This window comes from Magnolia sinica, chromosome 4 (genome assembly GCF_029962835.1).
Source record: "Magnolia sinica isolate HGM2019 chromosome 4, MsV1, whole genome shotgun sequence".
Taxonomy (NCBI): domain Eukaryota; kingdom Viridiplantae; phylum Streptophyta; class Magnoliopsida; order Magnoliales; family Magnoliaceae; genus Magnolia; species Magnolia sinica.
In genome coordinates, this window is record NC_080576.1 from 5,967,845 (window position 1) to 5,991,677 (window position 23,833).

The following is a 23,833-nucleotide window of genomic DNA, read 5'->3' on the forward strand; positions in this document are numbered from 1 at the left end:
AGAGTGAGAGAAAAGAGGGAGAAGAAGAGAGGGAAGGAGCTCTCAAGCCTCCCAAAATTTGATCATTTAGCTACCCCCTAGCCTTTCTTCTTGACTCTTCTAGCCTAGCCCATGTTGGTCATGGTTCAATACATGTTCTATCCTATCTAAGTCCAAAGCCAAAGATCTACTCATCTCATATACCATCATGATATATACTCCCTTCTTAACCCCTCAGCTCCTTTAGATTTCTAGCGAACGTATGCTCTGTGACTTGCCGTACTACGGATCCGGTCACATCAGAAATTTCTAGTGGTCTAGTCTACTTTTCTTTACTTTTTTGCATGAGCATCATCACATCCGCCTTCTAGACACGTTGTTGGACGTATGCTCTGAGGCTTGCCGAAATCTCGAATCTTGCCACATTAGAAATCCACATGTGCATAGTCATATCTCGACCACATTCATCTTCCCTTGAGAGTATTCACACGAAGTAGAGATCGTACATTTGCACGAACAAAGAGGGTGCCTAACACCTTCCCTCTCTGTAACTGAAGTCTCTTACTCGGAATCTCGGATCGCATAGCATGAGTCAACCTAAGGTAGGAGAATCTTCGGATTTCTCCAACCTTACGTATTCAGCGGTTCTAGCTTACCGCGGGATTCTAAGATTCATCAACTAGTGGCGACTTCAACATCTACAAATCAGCCTAGTCACCCCCACCATCAAAACAAAAACATGCAAATCAGCGTGGGCGCCGATTTTCAGTGTCCACACCCTTTATTGGGGAAACAGATTGGCTACTCCCCCTGACACCAGCCCGGTAGCTAGTGATCGGTGCTCCGTGGGCCTTACCATGATGTATATGTTTCATCTACTCCGTTCTTCCATTTTTACAAATCATTTTAGGGCTTTATCCCAAAAATTAGAGGGATATATATATATATATATATACACCATAGGAAAACAATAGTGATTGGATATCCATCATCAAAATACTCGTAAGGCCTACTGTACTATTTATTTGACATCCAATCTGTTTGTGGATTTTTTTATTTTTTTTTGGGTTAGCTTGTTAGTACACACCCATGTCAGTACACACACTCTATGTTAGCCACCCCCACTAGGGATCGATACGAACTCAAGTGTTGAAACGAGGTATCTCCACTCAGTCTGCAAGTTGAGCTATGGATCTGGGTGTGACATCCAGTCTGTTGATTAGGTCATACAGACCCAGATGAAATGAAGGGAAAAAACAAATATCTGCCTGATCCAAAAATTTTATGGCATCGGAAAAGGTTTTTAATGGTCAACGCTCATTAAAAACTGTTTCCTGTAATGCGGTCCACTTGAGATTGGGATATGACTCATTTTTTGTCTCATACTATAAAATATTATGTAAAAATAGATGGACGACATGGATGAAACACATACAACATTTTGGGATATCCTCACCATGATGGTGTTCGGTGCTCCGCTGTAGCACCGAGGCCGTGCTCCGTCTTCCATCGCCGATCCTATGACTTCCAGGGATGGAGATTCTCTCAATCTCCATAGGTCAACCCATCTTAGAGTGGCGGAATCTTTTAATTCCTTTTGCAGAGGGAGGAAGATGTTTCTGTTGTCCGCCAGCACTGTGATCTGGTGCGGTAATGGGTTCCCTTTTTGTTTTCTAATCGTCATTCTCAAGACAGCCATTTCTTCTCCACTCTTGGTCTTCGGATCGATTTCTATGAAGGAGCCTAAGAGGGAGGCCACTGACATGAAGAAATCCTCCACCCATAGCTCTAGGGGAATCCCACATACAAGGATCCAAACATCTTCGGTTCCAAATAGGGAGAACTCGTTCTATCGCTTCGCACTGGAGATCGGTCCGTCCGTGAATACTGAGCCTGCAATGATCAGGATGTCTAGATTGACACCCGGGTTTCCTTTGATCCATACACCCAGGTTTCCGAGCCTGCGATGATCAGGATGCAATTAAGGATCCTGCAATGTGGAATTTAGGCAAAAGAAAGGAATGAGCCGACGACGCTGAGGAAGACGAGGAGTCGATGACGCTGAGACAACGGAAGTAACGATGGAAAAATATCCAGATGGCACTATGCAACGGAGGAACAGATCGGAAATGGACTCGTGGACAGAGGTCACTAACAGAAAAGGAAAAGAAAAGGTGAGAGGAAAAACAAAATACAGATCTATAGAAAGCTATCCTACTCTCTACGCCAAAGGATATCCTGAGGGATGACTACCAATCAACATTTCAAGAGTTTTTGCCTGCGCAGAGGTGGTCATGGATGTGATAATGCCAAGGGATCGAGCAACCGGGCAATACAGAGGCTTTGCTCTGATCTGGATGAGCTCAGAAGAAGATCTTTTAACTGTGATCCAAACATTGAATGGAGAGAGTTTCGGTGGCAAAAAGATGCTGGTGCAGAGGGCGAGATACGGACCAGAACGTAGCCCCATCAATATCAAGTCATCCTCCTCTGTGGTCCAGTCGGAGACGCAGAAGAATACATTCCTTTTGGCCTCTGTAGATAACACGCCGCTGACAGAAGGTCGGTCGTTCAGAGATGCTCTTCTTCACCCCCATGGCCCGGCAAAGCCCCAAGACAAGCAAAAAGAAAATGACATCAGTAAGAAAAAGGGCTGAACCAGGAAAGAGAAGAAGGATAACTCCGAGTCCCCAGTCTCTTCAGAATCGAAATACATGCTGACCATCGATCATCAAGTTCTTCACAAGTCGACGGAGGAACTGCAAGACTCGATCCGGCTGCTCACAAAAGAAGGAATGTCCATTCCCCAAGCCAAAAAGGTGGATCGATGTGTTGCGCAGCACGCCAATAACGCAGTGAGCCTAGATCCAATCTCAGGCCTCACCCACAAACGATAAATAAGAAGAAATATAAACTAGAAATAGATCAAAGCAATGCAAACAAACTACAAGACAAGATATACGTGGAAAAATCTCAAACTAGGGTAAAAAACCACGGATGCAAACTTCCACTATGAAGAACGAACAGAGATTACAAGGCAATATACTAACCTCTCCCTTGGAAGAATATAGAAAATCCCTTGCCCACATTTTAGAAATATTTTCCAATATTCACCTTAACTCTAGAATAGCCCTATGGACCCCAATTTATAGTTTTGGCAACTTTCCTTTCGCACCCTTGCGAAAGGCGACATCGAAATCCGCAGTCCGCATCAGATTCGAAAATGAATTTGCGTAACCACGACCGGTCGAGCAGACTGCACGACCGGTCGAGCAGACTGCACGATCGGTCGAGAGGACCCCACGACCGGTCGAGCATGGGCCACGACCGGTCGAGCACCTCGGAACCAAAAATCTTATGCTCGCTAGACTTTGAGTCGAGCCAGTCCACGACTGGTCGAGCAGGGGCCACGACCGGTCGTGCGACCCCCAGATGTGGCTTTACATCTCAACAATCTCCTACTTGGAGACACATTACCATAAACCTTTGTCTTCTTCATCCGGAGCGTATCACCTCCCTGTCTTCAACCCTGAAGACCAATCAAAGCTAAACAGAGCTTCAGCTTCTCCCGTGTAACTGTCTTGGTTAGCATATCCGCAGGATTCTCACTTGTATGAATCTTCTCTAAAGTAATCGATCCATCTTCCAGTAACGAACATATAAAGTGATATTTGATGGCAATATGCTTAGTCCTTGAATAAAAGACTGAATTCTTAGCCAAGTGTATTGCACTCTGACTGTCACTGTACAACTTGCAATCTGCTTGCTTCTTACCCAACTCTTCCATGAAACCTTGTATCCACACCATCTCCTTGCACGCTTCTGTAGCCACAACGTATTCTGCTTCTGTCGTACTAATAGACACTATCTTCTGTAACCGAGAGACCCAATTGACTGCAGCACTACCCAGAGAAAAAACATAACCTGTAGTGCTTCTTCTGCTGTCGATGTATCCTGCCACATCTGAATCGACGTAGCCTTGTAACTTGATTTTTGATCCACCATAACACAGCCCTACATCCTTAGTACCTACCAGGTATCTAAGGATCCACTTCACAGCTTCCCAATGTTCTTTCCCGGGGTTGTTCATGAACCTGCTAACAACTCCAACTACTTGAGCAATGTCAGGCCTCGTGCTCACCATAGCATACATGAGACTCCCAATAGCTGACGTGTATGGGACTTTAGCCATGTAGTCTCGTTCTTTCTACGTCTTTGCACCTTGCTCCTTAGATAACTTGAAGTGGTTGGCTAACGGAGTGCAATCGGCTTAGCACCTCCCATATTGAATCGATCAAGTACCTTGGTTATGTAGTCTGCCTGTGACAAAACCAGTTTCTTGTTTTCCCTGTCACGCTTTATCCTCGTGCCTAGGATTTGTTTTGCAGCTCCTAAATCCTTCATTACAAATTTTCTAGACAGTTGTCTTTTAAGATCTGAGATGTCCTTCATGCTTGAATCAGCTACAAGCATATCATCAACGTACAGAAGAAGGATGATGTATGACGTATCAAACTTCTTCAAGTAACAACAGTGGTCTGCATGACATCTCCTAAAACCATTTTCCGACATGAAACTGTCGAACTTCTTGTACCACTGCCTCGGGGCCTGCTTCAGACCATATAAGCTCTTCTTTAGTCTGCACACTTTGTTCTCCTTTCCTGGTGCCACGTATCCTGTCGGCTGATGCATGTATATCTCTTCTTCAAGGTCCCCATGAAGAAAGACTGTCTTCCTCTGTAGCCACTATACTCAAGACCATGCGAATCGTAGACATTTTTACCACAGGTGAAAATATTTAAGTGAAATCGATACCTGCCTTTTGTTGAAACTCTTTCACAACCAATCTGGCCTTGTACCATTTCGAACCGCCGTGCTCCTCTTTCAGTCTGTAGACCCACTTGTTATAAAGAGCTTTCTTACCCTTGGGTAGAGTGACTAGCTCCCATATACGATTAGACTCGAGAGAGTCCATCTCCTCATCCATGCCCTGCTCCCACTTAACCCGTGTATTCGACTGTAATGCCTCTTCAAAACACTCTGGTTCACCACTGTCTGTCAGCAGTAGATAATGTAAGGAGGGAGAGTATCGGACCGTGGATCTCCTCTCCCGAGTAGACCTCGTCACACTCGGTGTATGTGGCTCTGCCTCATAATGCTCCTGTGCATGATCATCCTGTGGCGCTGTAACACTCGTGTCTGGTAACTCTTCAAACTCTACCAATTCCTTTTCCTCGACTTTATTTCCACGCACACTGTCCTTATGCATCACTTTTTCATTGAAGAATATGTCTTTACTTCTGATAATATTCCTATTTTCTGCATCCCAAAACCTATAACCAAAATCATGCTGCCTGTAGCCTATAAACGTGCACCTCCTGAATTTCGCATCTAGCTTGTTTCTGTGCTCTGCATCAACGTGAACATATGAAGTACAACCGAACACTCTGAGATGTGAAAGGTTCACTTCTTTTCCAGTTTACGTTTCTTCTGGTAGCCCACCATCCAATGGTGCTGAGGGACTTCTATTGATGAGATATGCAACAGTATTCACAGCATCTGCCCAAAAAGTCTTGGGCAATCCTGCATGTAACCTCATGCTCCTGGCGCGCTCAAGGATGGTCCTATTAATGCGCTCAACCACACTGTTCTGCTGCGATGTCCCTGAAATCATTTTTTGATATTTGATTCCATTTACTGTACAATACTCCTCAAATCTCTTATCACAGTACTCTCCCCCATTATCAGATCTAAGACATTTTACTGTTTTACCTGTCTCGTTTTCTACCATAACTTTTCACTTCTTAAATACAGCAAATACATCAGATTTATGCTTTAAGAAATAGACACACAGTTTTCTACTAGCATCATCAATAAAAGAAACAAAATAACGTGAGCCACCAAGAGATAATACCTGTGCCGGTCCCCACACATCAGTGTGTACAAGCTCCAGCAGATGCGTCTTTGGAGCGCGTCCCGTCTTCTTAAAACTTACCATTTTCTGCTTGCTATATATGCAGTCCTTGCAGAATTCTAAGTTAATAGACTTCAGCCCCGGTAACTTCCCTTTTGATAATAGCACTTTCATCCATTTCTCACTCATATGTCCCAATCTCTAATGCCATAACTGCCCATTCACTCCAGTTGATGTGACTGCGAGTGAACTATACGATCCTTAAGTCACGTACAAAGTACCTTCCTTATTGCCTCAAGATATCACCAAGGCACCTTTTGTGATCTTACAGGAATCACTAGTGAATGTCGTCACATGAGCGGTATCGGCCAACTGCCCGACTGAGATCAGATTCCTTCTCAAACTCAGTACATGTCTAACATCCTTCAATTTCAATGTCGTTCCGTCTTTCTGATTTATATGAACATCTCCCTTTCCAACAATACTGCACGACTCATCATCACCTAGGTAGACTCTCCCAAAGTCACATGACACATAATCACGCAGAATTTTCTTACATGAGGTGACATGAAACGAAGCACCCGAGTCTATAACCCAAGACTCATTTCTCGCATCAAGAGACAAAATCAACGCCTTTGTGTCACTCTCCTCAGATAGATTCACTGAATCCTTTCCAGCTTCTTTCTTGTTTCTTGAGCGCCCTACAATCATGTTTCATATGCCCCTTCTTACCGCAATGCCAATACCCGTCTTTGTCTTTCGGTCCCTTGGACTTCTTCCTTGACTTAGAATGCCCGTGTTTATTACCTCCTTTGTTTAGTGATCTTCCTCTTCCTTCAACGTTTAGAGTATTCCCTGAATCCCCTGAAACTCCTGAGGTCTTTCTTCTAAATTCTTCGCTGAGAATTAGACCGGTCACATCATCAAATTTCAGCTTTGTCGACCCTGAAGAATTGCTCACAGCAATTACCAAACCATCCCAACTGTCTGAGAAACTGGATAAGATCAATAACGTCCTGACCTCATCCTCAAAAACAATGCCAATGGATTCCAACTAGCTCGTGACTGTATTGAACTCGTTTAGATGTTCAGCCACGCTCCAACCATTTGACATCTTCATGTTGAATAGCTGTTTCATAAGATGAACCTTGTTGGACGCAAATGGTTTTTCATACATGGTGGATAGGGCTTCCATTAATTCTTTTGTAGTTTTTACCTTGGATATATTGAAGGCGACACTCTTAGACAAAGAGAGTCGGATCGTTCCTAAAGCCTTTCTATCTAGTAAAAATCATTCATCATTTGTGATCTTTTCTGGTTTCTTCTCTTTTCCTCTTAGAGGAATATAGAGGTCCTTCTGATACAGATAATCCTCCATCTGCATCTTTCAGAAGGGAAAGTTTGAACCATCAAACTTCTCAATTCTAGTTTTCCCTTCTTCTATTATCGCTCCCAATAGAACTAAACCAATAGTTCTGATACCAGTTGTTGCGCAACACGCTAACAGCGCAGTAAGCCTAGATCCAATCTCAGGCCTCACCCACAAACGATAAACAAGAAGAAATATAAACTAGAAACAGATCAAAGCAATGCAAACAAACCACAGGATAAGATATATGTGGAAAAATCCCAAACTAGGGTAAAAAACCATGGATGCAAACTTCCACTATGAAGAACGAACAAAGATTACAAGGCAATATACTAACCTCTTCCTTGGAAGAACATAAAAAATTCCTTGCACACACCTTAGAAATATTTCTCAATATTCACCTTAACCCTAGAATAGCCCTAAGGACCCCAATTTATAGTTTTGGCAACTTTCCTTTCGCACCCTTGCGAAAGGCGACACCGAAATCCGCAGTCCGCATTAGATTCGGAAACGAATCTGCGTAACCACGACCGGTCGAGCAGACTGCACGACCGGTCGAGAGGACCCCACGACCGGTCGAGAATGGGCCACGACCGGTCGAGCACCTCGGAACCAAAAATCTTATGCTCGTTGGACTTTGAGTCGAGCCAGTCCACGACTGGTCGAGCAGGGGCCACGACCGGTCGTGCGACCCCCAGATGTGGGTCCACATCTCAACACGATGAATGCAGTAGAATCCAACCTGATATGTGTTCATTCTGGTCTTATTCTTGCCTTCACATGCACTCTCTCTTGTCACTCTGCTTTTGCTTGCCATTTTATTGGCTTTATTGGGGACTGGTGTTTTTAGAATCTATGTAGGAGTTTGGTAGCTCTGTTTCTTATCATTTCAATTATTTTATTCATGTACTAAACAAATTCCACATTTATGCTCATGTATGTGTCTTGAAATGATTAAATTCCTGGTCTAGAACTTTCATGTTATTTTTATAATGTTTCTTATGGAGCAAATTCAAGATCCTCAATATCCCAGAAAACCCTTCACCAGATCCAACGTTTGAACTTTTTATTTTACTCTAAAAAAATCAAAATTTGGATTTGGGGAAGGGTTCTGGTGTATTGACTTTCTTGAAAAATTAGGAACCATTTGCCTGTATCCTTTTCTCCAATAAAAAGCCCCTGTATACTGCTTTTTCTTTTTCTTTTTTAGTTAATAAAGATTTTATTAGAATGATATGAAAAAAGTTACATTTAAACCAGGGCAGATGTGGTATAGAAAAAGAAAATCCACATGCTTTTTTCCTTTGCTCTTGGCTGGTTTAGTTGTCTCATTCAGTACATTGGAAGATTCAATCTTTAAATTAAAGTATATAGCTACAAGAGGCAGAGCTTGCTCAATACAAAAAGATAAAATAGGAACTCTTTCCATAGCCATGTTGGCTGCCTCATTTCCTCATGCAGTGTAATGGAGCCTGAATCTCTGTAGCACTCTATAAGCTTCACATCTCCTCAACAATGTGCAATGGTCTCCACTGACCTAAGCTTCTCTTCAATGCCCACACCATGGCATTAGGGGACTTGCCTTTTATGAATATGAAGAGGTATCTCGATATTGATGAGTGATGACCTAAAAACTCCCAGCATTGCGAGAGTGCTCTAGCTTCAGCTTTGGTCGAGTCTCTAACTTGTATTTGTTTCAAGGATCCCACATTGGTATTATACTATTACCCTTGTCATATCTAACTAAACAACCTTCTGGCTGTGGATTGCTCATTGAGCTCCATCACAAGTAAAATTTTAACCAAGCTGTTGTTCTTTGCCACTTCATTACCACTTTCGTACTCATAAGTTGCTCTCAGCCACTGATTTCCATCTGCCTTCAAATATTCTTACTCCCTGCAACCTTTTTGTAGTAATTCTCCAATACATTCTAAAGCTTTGGTTCTTCCCTCTATCTTTGACAAGAACAACGGCTCTAAAGGTTCTATTGTGCCTTTTCTTCATATACCCCCTAAGCCCTTCATTTCATCATGATCATTGCCCTTGGCATCAGGAAGGATTTCCCTCAGTATAAACCCTCCAGCAAATTAAGTATGTCTATCCTCGAGTTAAGCCAAGTTTATAAAAGTGATATAATGTGTATTTGATCAAATGTTCCCTGCACTCACCTGTGTTTTGAAAAATTCCCTGTTTGGAAAATGCAGAATTGCATTCCACATTGGTTGGGGTGGACTTCTTCCATCAAACTAGAAACGGCAAGTGGGCTTGTTTCTTATGGTACACGAAACCAGCAATGGCCATTCTGCACAATGGGATTTTAGTAATTCCACACACTCTAGATCTTCTATTTTTGATGGAAATACCTTTCTAATCCAAGGCAATCAGGAAAAGAACTCAATACCCACTATATTGTCAAGTAATGAATAAACAAAAGGTGATCTTTTTCATGCTCATGTTTGTGAATAGGAGCATAAGCGTGTTGCTAAAGCAGGTTGAAATCACGAATAGGTAAGGATAAGCAAGTTTTTTGTTTGGATTTGAGTTATGATTTCCATTTTTGAATTCCGTGGTCTGCAAATGTTGTCAATCTTTTCATCCTGCCTCTTTCTCATTTATAAGAGCAGCCATCATTGTTGGCTAGTAAGCTTATTTTTTACTTGCTGGCCTGTCAATTTGTTTTTCATTCAGAGGTTAACTTATTGTGGCCATCACCAGCTGTTGCCTTCTACAATTATTTATTTTTCCAAACTTTTTGTCCTCTGACCACATTCTCCAATGAATGCTCGAATAGACCTTTAGAAGAGGTTAGGTCAGCAACTAATAAATATCAACGGCACTGTTTATTATTATTATTTTTTTTTTCATCTCATGGCTATGTTTTGATTCTTTGATATTTTGCAGGTATTTGAAGCCTGTTGTGGCTGATGTTGCTGTTGTTGCTAAATGTCATTTAAGCTTTCTTTATACTCATTAAAAGGGGCGGCTTTTTGTACAACTGGTGGACCTGCTACAGTTTTATGAAGGTTTGGAGATTGATGATTTTGATGGGACACAGATGAGTGATGACAGTGTGCTCCTTGCTCATTATTCTCGCCTGCAGGCTTTCCAATTACTTGTATTTAAAAAAGTCCCTAAGGTCCGTTTGTAAGTGGTCATACTTGATGGTCATTTAAAACAACTACTGTTTATTAGAGACATTGTTTATTGATTTTCTGGGGTTGTTTATTTATTTATTAGCATGTGCATCATTAAATTAAAATATTCGTGGTGATTGTAGTTGCGAGACCTTGCGTTGGTCAACATCGGTTCAATTCATAAACGTGCTGATCTCTCAATGAAATTGGCTGTTTTATCTACAGAGGAGCTACAAGACTTGATCTGCAATAAGGTCCGTACTTAAAAATTGGAGTTTCATTTCTCAATGCCCATATCTGATACTATTCTGGTGAAATCTACAATTTTCAAATTTGTGTCTTCTAAACTCTTATTGCAAATTGATCATAGTTTGTAGTTTGTACACAAAAGCAGGACTGTTAAGTCTTGCTTTATTCTTGAGTGTGTGTGCATTGTACTTTTACAACTGTTCATGTCTGCTTGTGCCCTTGTGTGGTATTCAGTGCTGCAGTAGCATGTAGGCTCTTTAGGTATATTTAAGGTAATCTATGATTTGCTATCTTCCGTAGATATTCAACCCACTCTTGAAGGGCTCATAAACATTTTTTTTTTTTCAATAAGAGTATACTCTTTTGATAAAAAATAGAAGAACTTGAAATTGAAAAATGTAAGCACCATGTCAATAGCTATGAGTTGCATTACACATACCCTGTGTTTGCCCCATTCCCTTGTGGTTCAAGTTGTAAAGATCACAAGAATGAGTCCACAGGTATGATCTCGTACAGCCACGTGTCCAAATTATTGTTAAACAGTTGACTGTTATTAAAAGCTTCTCATCAAACCTCATCTGAATTAACTTGAGTTCTTTAGGTTTTTTTTTTTCTGAGTGCTTATGTTTGGGACCTATGGATTGAATGAAAACAGGCTCACAAAGACAAATTTGCCACAGCTCGAGTTAGGTTTTGAATGTTTAGTTATCTGGAAAAACTATGCTGCTCAAGATCCTCCTTTCAGACTTCAGTGATGAGAGGATTGGGTTTATTTCATTTATTTTATTGTCTTGCTTAATTAAATCAAGATCTTAGTCAAAGGATGAGATTTGTGAATTTTTAAATTTGTTAAGCTGGTGGTGATAGATGGGTAACAATGAAACCTTGAATTGGAAGACGACAGAATTTGTACATACCATTTTTTTTGGAACCTCATTCTTCACCTTAATTAAGTCACCCACGGGAATAGAGCTGCAACAGGAATATAAGGGAAATGGAAATAGAAATAGGATAAGAAAGATACCTGGTGTCTCACAACAAAGAGGAACTAGAGGTGTGTTGTCATGCTCCAAAATTCGGGTACAGAGTGTGCACCCTCAGACCCAAGTTTCAGTTCGTAACTCGTACACAAAGTGTACTAATTTAATTCCTTAATCGGTTTAATCAGAGATAATAATTACATTCAATATAAGGTCCACCATAATCTCAATCACACATACATAATACTTAGCACCAATCAACTAAACATATATAAATCTTAACGATCCTTAAAATAAAATGAACCTTAAAATCATTCACTTATTATATCATTATACTATAATGATATTTATTTCATGCTAACATTATTTCAAAGAAATAAATCTAAATAATTACTTAAAGTCTCAAAATAAATACTAGTATGCATTATCAAACTATGCTAACAAAATAAAACATATAATCAAAAATTGTCCAATGCCGCCACTTCATCTTTAGATAAGTATGCCCATGTTTCAGGTGGGTCGTGTTCAGGTACAGTAGATCCTTTTGGTTTTTGCATCATATCATCTGCTAATAGCTTTTCTGTACGGTTTTTTCATCAATAAAAATGTAAGCTGGTCAGACTTAGTGATGTAACCCAGCATGGTTCATAATAATAGAAATTAAAATAATACATAAATACATGTACAATGATATGAATGTAAAATGATGTATGAATGCATCAGATGGGATGATCATCCATCTGCTTGGGTTGGAGGTTGTCAACCCGCATCCACCCGTTGGGTAGGCTTCCACCTTTCGGTAGGCTTGGGCATAGCCTGCATCTGGTAACGCTCTACCAGGATCGACATTTCTTCTAGGGAGGGCCCCTAGGAACGACTATGCATTATGCAATGCAATAAATGAGGGATTATATGTAAAATGCATATTTTTCATATTTGGCATAGTTGTCTCGATTAAAATATTCGCATATAAATTTATCGTGCAATTATCATATCAAAATATTAAAACCAGTAAATCAATCAAACAATCACAATGATTTATTTTAATTTTAATGAATTATGAGACAAGTTGGGTTACTCACTTGAGTTTGGTAGTATTAACTCTGCAATGTAATTAGGTTGATTTGAATTCCAAGGTCCTATCAATTATATCAACGATATTATTATTCATTTATTTATATTACATGGTGGGGTCCACATTTGATTAACATTCTAAGTGGCTAAATCTAAAATAATCAAATAATTAAAATTATATGTTTATGTAAATTTAATTATCAATATTTAGATTTTCTTTTTAAAATCCTGAAATTGAATGTCAAATAATTAATCAGGGTGGCCCATCGGATGATTGTATCATCCAGATTCTTGAGGTATTATCATGTTTTGCCTCTATACATTAGATGGATGGTGTGGATCTAACCACACATACACCGATGACCCATCTCGACCTTCTAGTCAAGCGATACCAACACTTGTGCAAAAATCTAAGATTCCTTTATTAAACACTTTTAAATCTAACTAATGTGACCTATCTGATTGTTAGATTGATCTAAAAATTATGGCCCTTGTATTTGTTGGCCTTACGGATCATATGATCCATACAGATCTATCCTAATACAATCAGATTCCATCTATTTAATTTATTCCTAAAATATTACTAATTAGACCGAAATCATAAAAACATTACTTTATTAAAATTGACTCTACACACCTATACAATGATGGTGTAGATAATCCACGTCATCCATTGTATAGATTAAGAAGAAATTAACAACATAATAAAAAAGTTAAAAAGATCTAACGATTAGAACTTACCTGATCGAGCCTTCTTAGAATTTTCTCTTCCTTTTACTTTAGGGCTTCCTATCTCTTCTTTTTTTAAAAAAAAATGCAGAAACCTTTCGTATCCCTTTTTAAAGAAAATTCTCATAAGATAGGATGGGCACATCCTCCCTTATTTAATTTAGTTTTTTTATAATGTACCAAAATTTAGGGTTGTTACATGTGTCACCCCTATTTTTCTGGGAGAGTCTATTTCCTAGGGGCTGCATCCAATCTTAGGAAACAAGAAAGAATAGTTTTCCTTGATTGAATCCTGCAGAATCGTTTCCATCCTAGAAGGATCTCCTAGGGCTTGTATCCAATCTCAGGAATTAAAAAAAGAAGAATAGTTTACATTCTATCGAATTGTGGATACTACTTTCCATCCATATCTAATGCATGAGTATTTTCACACAGGGCTCGAGTGGGGTGACCTGTGTGAAGCGGTGGCACAATCAGGGTAGGCGGCCCATGTGAGACGGGACCCATGTAAAGTGGGTCCACGAGTCGGTTTCGGCCAAGGGCCTGACTTGGGCTATGAGATAAAGGGATTGATTCGCCACGCTCTAAAAGTTCGAGCTTTTAGAGCAAGTGGTTAGTTGTCCTGCATCAAAAATGGTATCAGAGTAGGAGGTCTCGTGTTCGAGACTCCTCATTGGGGGTGATTAATGTAAGGACATTTTCTCATCGGGCATGAGTGGGGTTGCCTGTGTGAAGTGGGGGCACACTCGGAGTGGGTGGGACTGATGTGAAGTGGGGCTCACGAAGGGGCTTCGGCCAAGGGCTTGACTTAGGCTATGAGATAAAGGGATAAAGGGATTGATTCGCCACGCCCTATCAGTTCGAACTTTTAGAGCAAATGGTTAGTTGTCCTGCATCAATATCTATCACCATTTTTGTAACCTTGGATACATTCCCTATTGAATTTAAAGAAGCTGAGGGTTGGAACCCTGTTGCCCACATGATTAATTTGCCTATTTTGACTCAAAACTAATCATAGAACTTGTTGTGGTAAAAGGAGGAAGTAATTAGCTAAAGCACCTAATCCAAACAAGAAAAAAGAAAAAATGAAAAAAATACTTTATATACTTGCAAGGCTAACATACATAATAATGGGCTGTGTGATTTGTACGAAGCCTTTTCTCATGCTATGGTTTTCATGTAACTCCACGAAAGCTGCCAGTTCCACTTGTGGGTTACACATTTGTATCGTTCCATTGTTTGAGCCATCTGATTAACCCTACGGGTGCCACAGGTCAATCGGAGCATTAGATGGATTATCAGATGAGATCTATAGCCCAACAATTCAATAGACAACTATTATTGTTTTTTCTTTTTGAAGATTTTTTTTGTTTTTCTTCTTAAGAAAATTATAACTTTTAGATCATCCTCCAGTTTCAAAATATTTCAATGTTTCTTCCTTAGGAAACATTTCAATAGGACCATTATCTTGGCAGAATTCATAAAATAAAATATAAAAAAAAAAAAGAAAAAAAAAAGGAGAAGATATTTTTATTCAGGCAGCAGTGGGGTCCACTTGTGGACCCTCCTTGGGTGGTTTCCCACCATAAACCTTCTGTAAACATCAACATGTCATTGGCTTTGTGTGTGTGTGTGTGTGTGTGTGTGTGTGAGAGAGAGAGAGAGAGAGAGATGCATAAAATGAAAAAGAAATAAAAATGCTCTTCCTATACAAATGATTAAGCTGATAATTGTTGACTTACCTGTTGTCATTTTAGCATGATTTCTTCTCTGCTTGGTGAGGGTAACACCTACTTTCTCCTTACAGCTCAAATTGGTGTCCAATGAAGACCCATGGGCCAAGAGGGCTGATTTTCTTATTGAGGTTGCGGTCTCCTTTTTTGGAAAACGGCAGTCCCCGAAGGAAGCTATAAATGCCCTTCCTCTCTACCCAAACGAGCAGATAATGTGGGATGAAAGCCTTGTACCGAGTATCAACTACTCTGGGGAAGGATGCTTGGCTCTCCCAAATCTTAATCTGCAGTTTTTGACATTTCATGATTATCTGTTGAGAAATTTCAATCTTTTCCAGCTTGAATCAACATACGAAATCCGTGAGGATATTCAAGAGGCCGTACCGCACCTTCTTGCTTACATAAACAATGAGGGAGAAACTGCGTTTCGGGGTTGGTCAAGGATGGCGGTGCCAATCAAGCAATTTAGGATTGCGGAGGTAAAGCAACCAAATATTGGAGAAGTAAAGCCATCATCTGTTACAGCTGAGGTTACATTCAGCATTTCCAGTTATAGAGCACATATAAGATCAGAATGGAATGCCGTTAAAGAGCATGACGTCTTATTCCTACTTTCTATTCGCCCCTCTTTTGAGCCCCTGAGTGCAGAGGAAGCTGAAAAGTTGAGTGTAACCGAAAGGCTTGGCCTTCAGTTTGTACGCGGATGTGAAGTAATTGAGATACGTGATGAGGAGGGAGTTCTCATGAATGACTTCACTGGGCGAATTAAAAGAGATGAATGGAAGCCGCCTAATGGGGGAAATGCGCACAGTGACTGTTGCCTTAGACACAGCACAGTACCACATGGATGTCACGGATATTGCAGAAAAAGGTGCAGAAGATGTTTATGGGTCATACGAGACCTCATGAATGAATCTTGTATTGTTCCTGACTGGCTGCATAATGTATTCTTAGGGTATGGAAACCCTTCTGCTGCACAATGGACAAACATGCCTGATCTTTTGGAAAAAGTGGACTTCAAAGATACTTTTCTTGATGCAAACCATTTGAGGGACGGTTTCTCAGATTATCAGGTAGGTCCTTTTCTGCTTCAAACCATTTGAGGGGCATGTGATGGCTACCTGTAGGAGTAAGATTTTGAATCCTTTTCTCCCTCAATTGCCAACGGTAGGTTCCACCATGTATGTGCCATGGCCATATATCAGGCATCTCTGGTCATCAGGTGTTCAACGTGTACAAAAATAAAAAAATGAAAAATCTGATCATTAAAAAAACTTTCAGGTTGCAGTCAACATGGATGTGTGCAGTGTGCTGACTCGATGTCACAGGCCTACTTTTCATGCCATGCAACATATATGGGGGGGCCCACTTGATGAAGAGCCTAGATCTTGGTATCTTGCACGCACGTGCCATTAGTGGAGAGCAGGGTTCAAAATCCTACTATTACTAGTGGCCATAGGCCCATAGTAGGGTTTTTCTTTTTTTAATTTTTTAATTTTTTAAGGCAAGTATGGGCTTGAACCAGAGACCTCAACGTTGAAATGCACTGTGTCTACCACTGAAGCATCGGCTCGAACCTGCCATAGTAGGTTCAATTCCTTATTTGCTGCCACGATGCATGGCAAATTGTTGATAGTTGCTATCGTGCACAAAATGGTTGACCTTATTCTTTCCGTCTTTTGATAGGTTTGCTTTACGAACCCAGATAGCACAGAGAATTTAAATCCAGAACCCCCTTTCCCAATAACATTGCCCAAGACACTGAGGGCCTGTTTGGCCGGCTGGATTAGATGGGCTTAGGTGGGATGGAATTGCTTCTGGTCTTGTGCCAATTCCACTCCATGTTTGGGAAGAGTGGAAAAGCTTGAAGTAGGCTAGATGGAATCGTATCGGGTCCCGTGCTAATATCACTCAATGTTAGCAAGTTTTGTAGGTCCCACCATGATGTGTGGCCTATATCCACACCGTCCACCCATTTTTGGAGATCATTTTAGAGCATGGGCCAAAAATCCAGGTAGATCTAAAGCTCAAGTGGACCCCATCATAGAAAGCAATGGGGATTGAATACTTACCGTTGAAAACTTCTTTGGGGCCACATAAGTCTTGGATCTGCCTCATTTTTAGGCCCATTCCATAAAATGAGATTACAAAACAAATGAATGGTTTAGATATAACACATGTGTGTTATTGTCAATGGTTTCAAATGATGATGGGCATATCCTTTCAATGTAACACCGTGTTACAAACAAAAAAGGAAATTAAGCTTATCCCATGGTCACCGGGAACAGTCCCTGCCATGCGTAATAATGATGTTTTCTGAATCCCATCCCACCTAATACCGTGGGCCTGAAGGGTAATGCTTATGCACTCCCAGGAAATAAAGTCCGGCAGTACAACCACAATGAATGATATTAATATGGCTGATGGAAATGCTGAGAAAGAAAAGCTTATTGTTGAGGCGTATGTTCCTCCTGATCCTGGGCCTTATCCCCAAGATCAGCCAAAGCAGAACTCAGTTAGATTTACTCCCACTCAGGTACCTCCGCTGTTTTCATTAGTGGAATTATCGGAATCATTTTGATTGCCTTCATCCATTATTATTTTTAAAATGTAATGCTCTATAAAATTTTTAGAAAATTTGTTTAGTTACCTTTTCCAATGCATGGATTATCTTATCTGTCTCTTTCTGACCTACAGATAGGAGCAATCATATCGGGTATTCAGCCAGGGCTGACGATGGTGGTAGGTCCCCAAGGTACTGGGAAGACAGATACCGCTGTGCAGATCTTGAATGTTCTTTATCGTAACTGCCCTTCTCAGAGAACATTAATCATCACTCATTCAAATCAGGCTCTGAATGATCTTTTCGAGAAGATAATGCAGGTATCAAGTTTATGGCATGATTCATTGTACATGTCATGTCATTATTGGACAATCCTTTCCTTGCATTTGGTGTATATATGAGCGTACACATTCGAATTGGAAATGGTTAATATAGCCATGTATGTGCTTGTGTGTGTGTTTTTTCTTCCATATTTATTTCCATTAGTTATTTATATTGTAATTTCTTTGCCGTTAGCATAATCCAAGTCATTAGGTCATTCTTCTCTTTAAGAGACTAATGTGTATCACCAACCCTATGTCAGAGGGATGTCCCTGTGCGATACCTTCTCCGCTTGGGTCAAGGTGAACAAGAGCTGGACACGGATCTTGATTTCAGCCGACAAGGCCGTGTGAATGCAATGCTTGTCCGATGATTAGAGCTGCTGAGTGAAGTTGAGAGACTTGCTAGATCTCTTCAATTGCCGGAAGATGTGGGTTATACTTGTGAAACTGCTGGATACTTTTGGTTGCTCCGTGTTTACTCACGTTGGGAGCAATTTCTTTCTGCCTGTGCACAAAATCAAGATAAGACCGCTTCCCCTTTCAGGAGTTCTTCTCTAACACACCTCAGCCAGTTTTCACTGGCCAGTCATTTGAAAAGGACATGCGGGCAGCAAAAGGGTGCTTCCGCCATCTTACAACCATGTTTCAAGAGCTTGAGGAGTGCAGGGCCTTTGAATTGCTGAAATCAACGGCTGATCGAGCAAATTATCTGATGACCAAGCAGGCAAAGATTGTGGCCATGACATGCACCCATGCTGCTCTGAAGAGAAAGGATTTTCTTCAGCTGGGCTTCAAGTATGACAATTTGCTTATGGAGGAAAGTGCGAAGATTTTGGAGATAGAGACATTCATCCCAATGTTGCTTCAAAGACAGGAAGATGGTTATGCACGGCTGAAGAGGTGCATACTGATTGGTGATCATCACCAGCTGCCACCAGTCGTGAAAAACATGGTTTTTCAAAAGTATAGCCACATGGATCTGAGCCTGTTCACAAGGTTTGTTCGTCTTGGTATTCCTTATATTGAACTCAATGCCCAGGGTAGAGCAAGACCAAATATAGCAAAGCTTTACAACTGGAGATATAGGGATCTGGGTGACCTTCCTTACGTGCACAAGGAAGTTATCTTTCATAAAGCTAATGCTGGATTTGGCTACGAATATCAGCTGGTTGATGTTCCTGATTACCATGGACGGGATGAGAGTGCTCCGTCGCCTTGGTTCTATCAAAATGAAGGGGAGGCTGAATATATTGTTAGTGTATACATGTACATGCGTTTGCTTGGTTACCCTGCCAGTAAGATATCCATTTTGACCACATACAATGGCCAGAAACTTCTGATCCGTGATGTTGTCAACAGGCGGTGCATGTCATGTGGTATTGGCCCACCTAGCAAGGCAAGTCATAGAATGGTTGCATCTTTTTCTGTTTTGCTTGTCATAACTTGAATATGAAGCATGGTTGTTATGCTTGTTAGTATCATGGCCCCTTTTGTTGTCCTTATCATTGACCACTCTTGAATGCTTTTACTCATGAACAGGTTACAACAGTTGATAAATTCCAAGGTCAGCAAAATGACTTTATTTTGCTCTCTCTGGTTCGTACTCGTTTTGTGGGTCACCTTCACGACGTTAGAAGATTGGTTGTTGCCATGTCTTGAACACGATTGGGGTTGTATGTGTTCTGCCACCGATCTCTGTTCGAACAGTGCTATGAGCTACAACCAACATTCCAGCTTCCGCTTCAGAGACCAGATCGTCTTGCCTTGAACCTAGACGGGACCACTCCATATACAGAACGTCTTATTGGAGATACTGGGAGGATTCATTTCGTAAGTGACACACAAGAGATGGATGGTATCGTCAACTTCAAACTTCATCAGCTCTACCAGGTTTGTGTATTGGCTTCATATTACTAGGAATCACCCATTTACTGTTAGCGAGTTAATAGAAGCGAAGGAAATACACGATTACATCCTGTGGGTGTGGCCCTCTGGTCTGGAAGCATACTGTTTAGTCTTACAACTTCCATATGTGGGGTCCACTTTCACCTGCATGTGCAAGGTTTGAGGTCAGTTGAACTCGGTTGAGCATACTTGATGGAAGTGTAATGTCCAACTAATATCTTTTGTTATTCATGATCCTCTCTGCTACTGCAAGAGTGTACAGACTTTGAGCCATCTGGATTCTTGTGTGTGCCCTGTGTAGAACATGTTTCGCACTGCGTGTAGCTAATGAGCTGTTATTGTGGCATACTATTACTTTGACCCTCGCATTTCACACGTTACAGGGAGTGACAGTGGTCTGTTTTGCTTGCTGAGGTTCCCAAATGGGAGGGCTTTAATTTTGAAAACATAAATTTTGAAGATGGATCTTTTCTCATATTATGGGATTCTTTTGGAGTGATATGGAATGGATAAAAACTATAACAAGCTTTAGATGATTAGGAAAATGCATGAAATTATTCAGAGAGGTCAGGCCCCTGAGTCATTAGCAAATGATAGTAGGTGTTTTGGAAATAATAGCCTTTGAACTTATCCGCAGGATTAGAAAAATGAGGCTTGTTAGACCCACATGCACCCCAACACATGCAACTTTTCACGTGGCACTTTTGCCGATGTGTTACATGTATGGCATCGATCCCTATTCCCTGCACTTGTTCTGCCATGCCCTGCAGATGATCTATAGCAAAAAAAATGAGGCTCTGCAACTGAACAAGACAGGCCACATGTTGTACGATGTATGAGGAGCATTGGTGAGTTCTGATCTGCACATTGATTTCATATGGGGTGGCCCATTTGTTGATTTGACCGGCTCTGTTTTTCTACAGACATCTTCAGTGTGTGACCACCTTATTAACATCTCATAGCCAGATTGCATGTGTGCTCCAGTGCGTATGGTGATGGTGCAATATGGGGCTAGCGCAATTCCTGAAAATTTTTAATGTGTTGCTTCATGATATTTCATGGATTCATATTGAACGATTGTTACTCTCCTACATCCTCTAGATGTTACTTAGTCTAGAGTTACAAACTGTTTACGAAGCCTGCTGATAGGACTTGCTAGTTTCTACCTCCTTGCTTATGGGATGTCTTAGATCATCTACTCGTTTGAAATCCTTAAAAAGAACCTCTCACAATGTTTTGTATTTTCTTGGTATGCCAGGCACAAGTAATGGGGCATGCTTATAATCAGTTCTCTGCTTATCCGGGTAGAGCTGCAGCCCATGCCATGGATGCAGATGCGGAGCACAATGAGCATCAGGATCTATTGTCTCAGCCCCAAACAGGACATGCTGGTTTACCCCATGCCATGGATGCAGATGATGAGCACGATCATTGGAACCCGTCCTCCCAGCCCCATACAGTAAATGCTGATTTACCACCTGAAAATGGTGAAAATAGTAACTCACCTGACATGGATGCAGACGTGGAGCACAACGTGCATCAGAATCCGCCATCTCCCCCCCATGCAGGAGATGCTGCTTTACCTCATGCCATGGATGCGGATGAGGAGCAGGAGCATCAGTGACCATCCTTGCAGCCCCACACAGGAGACGCTGATTTACTCCTTGTGAATGTTGAAAATGGCAACTTACATGACAGTGGCTCAAAGGATGAGACTCTGACGGATGAGTGACCATATTCAATCTTCCGGCTGCAGTGACGCTGATGTAGCTTTGGCATGCGAACCCAACGTGGTGCTCCCTTGTGATTAGATGCCAGATGCCCCTTTTGAAGACAAGAAAAAGGCTTCATTCAAACAAATGTTCTCTCTCCTTCTCAATGTAAAAGGTGCTTGAACAGATGCTGGAATACACAACTTCTCCCAACAGTACATGCAATCAGGTGCGGCAATTGGTTCTACCTTAATATGTAGGATCTGCATTGTTTAATGCCTTTAACCATGCAACAGCCCATTAGTCTATTGCCTGTAGAGTATTTAAGTCTCTAGTCTACACAGCATGTGATAGCGCAATTGCCTATCTTGATCAATGGAGGTCCATAGTTCAGTCACAATGGCTGTTTGTTTTGAGCAGATATTTGTAACACAAATCTGTATGTATGAGAGCTCCCCCACAGTTGTGATTTTTCGTTTTCACATTGATGTTGATGGAGAGTAGAAAATGCAGATGTAGAAACTAACGTGTATTAATGCATGGCTTGGGTTGGCAAGGCCTTGGCTTTCTCAGACATCTGGTATTGAGCTGAAGGAATCAAATCAATACTTTTTGGTATGGGAAATAGGAAGAAACATCTCACTTGTTACAATACCGTTTTGTTGAGCTTACCGAGCCTGCGCATGTATAAGGTAGTTCATATACATGCCACCACATGTGCCAGCATGGTGTAGAGGCCCTGGCCCAATAATCAGGTCGGTCCATGCTATATGTGAGCTGCAGCTTGCTAGGCAATGTATTAGCAAAAGTTTTCAAACCGGCCGCCCATTTCTAACATCATGGCCTACCCGATGAGTGGCCGTGGGCCGACCTGATTTTTGGATGAGAAGAACTTCATGGTCAAAACTCACATGATCGATCGCTTGAATATCGCAACTATCTGCCATGCAGGCACAAGTGGGGGTGTGTATAGAAGCTCGCTTTGTTAAAGAAGGAAGAAACTTTGGTGGTGGCACTTGGCATGTGGAGATGCTATGTAAGCTTGTTTCTTTCTTTACATTTTGGTCAGTTATTTCGATTTAAACAGGAAGGATAACCAACGACTGGTTGTATGCAACAGCTCCTCTGTTGTAAAAATGGGTTGTGAGATCACCTACAAGTATTTTGTGGATGGTCAGTTGTCTTGCTTTATTCATTCGAAACATATGTGCCGATGCTAGTTATGTAGCTGGTTGGTTGTCTTGCTTTATTCATTTGAAACGTTTGTGCTGATGCTAGTTATGTAGCACGAAAATGCTTTGGGGTATAGGATTGATCGCTACAACTAGTTCGACCCTAAAACCTTTCCAATCTGCCATTGGAATCCTGGCCTCCATATTGCCCCTGTAGAACAAAATGTTCGTTATAAAAAGAAAAGAAATAAGGATCTTAGACTACCTTTTAACCAGCTGTAGTTGATGGCAAAAACAAGAAATCAATTTATTCATAGAGTTTTGCAGATGAAAAATGGGAAAAGCAGGTGCCCCGGATGACCTACCTAATCATCTCATCCATCACTGTGCACATGCGGTAGAACAGTATGATGATCTAGGCCTTTTACGTGGTGCATTTATCATTGGTGGGCCATGGTGCAAAAATCCCAATTAAGTCGTCCTTGTAGTTCGAGAAGTGGGGATAATGTGGGTTCAATCTTATCCTCAGATGCAGCCATAAGGTGAACCATTAAAATGGTGTGAAGAATACTTTGCACTACAACATCTATATGATGCTCCGTCGGGGATTGATCATAACACCTTAGTCACCATGATCCAATGATCAAAGCAATCCGTTCAGGGCCTGCAACTTGAACACACTACTATTTTTAGCTACTTTCCATTTTCCATACCCTTAATCTGATCCAGTTGGTGAATTTTGGGCCAATGGGGGTTAGTTATCGTAAGTGGGCTCATCTGGGTCCCACGAAGGAACTCACACTAATATCACCACCAAAAGCACCCAAAAACTACCTGAGATTCCTGAATCATGATTCATTACCCCCCTCATAAGACCCAACAAATGAAAGTTCAAATGTCACATGTGTGTGACCTGTTTATGGAAACTTATTGCTTGGCAATTAACTAAAATAATATTGATAGTATTGTATCCTTTCTCATATGATATGACAAACAC

At 41.1% G+C, this 23,833-nt stretch overlaps 1 pseudogene; it reads left to right on the top strand.

Annotated features, from left to right (window-relative positions):
• Positions 1 to 1,499: 1,499 nt before the first annotated feature.
• On the top strand, positions 1,500 to 22,316 carry LOC131242002 (uncharacterized; annotated as a pseudogene).
• Positions 22,317 to 23,833: the final 1,517 nt, after the last annotated feature.